This window comes from Cebus imitator, unplaced genomic scaffold (genome assembly GCF_001604975.1).
Source record: "Cebus imitator isolate Cc_AM_T3 unplaced genomic scaffold, Cebus_imitator-1.0 Scaffold82, whole genome shotgun sequence".
NCBI classification, from domain to species: Eukaryota; Metazoa; Chordata; class Mammalia; order Primates; family Cebidae; genus Cebus; species Cebus imitator.
Genome location: NW_016107397.1, coordinates 7,463,734 through 7,464,362, shown reverse-complemented (window position 1 = coordinate 7,464,362; position 629 = coordinate 7,463,734).

Here is a 629-nt window from a genome sequence, read left to right as displayed (position 1 = left end):
GGTAGAGACATTGGTGGAGACAGGGCAGTGGGAGTAAATGCCTGGTTCTGCTCTCCTGGGCTCTCGACGACCGTGCTGGGGTGTGGGTCAGGGCCCTGGAGGACACAGCTGTCATGTGGCCCTGTGGTCAGCTGGGAGGCCAGGCCTGTCAGGACTCCTGCCCTAGAATCAGCTCCTCCCACTCCCCAGGCTCCCAGGCCGTACCAGGCCGCCTCGAGGGTGCCCCAGAGCCAGCGGCCGCACAGCAACAAAGACGCCATTCACCGGCTCCCGGCCATGAGGCTGGTCATTTATGGAGGGCTGAGCCGGTGACATCTGTGTGCTTGTAACATGGAGGCATTTCCGGTCCCACATACACGCCTGGGCCAGCCACGCTTCTCTCCCTTTGAGAGCAGGGAAATGAGGCTTGAAAGGGAATGAGGGATTGGCTTGGGATCATGTAACTCTACATGGTGACGCTGGACAGGAAGCTCCCAGGATGGCATCAGAAGCTCAGCGTGGGCCGGGCATGGTGGCTCACATCTGTCATCCCAGCCCTTTGAGACGGAGAGGCACGAGGATCACTGGAGCCCAGGAGTTCAAGACCAGTCTGGGTAATATAGTGAGACCCCATGTCTAAAAAAAAAAAA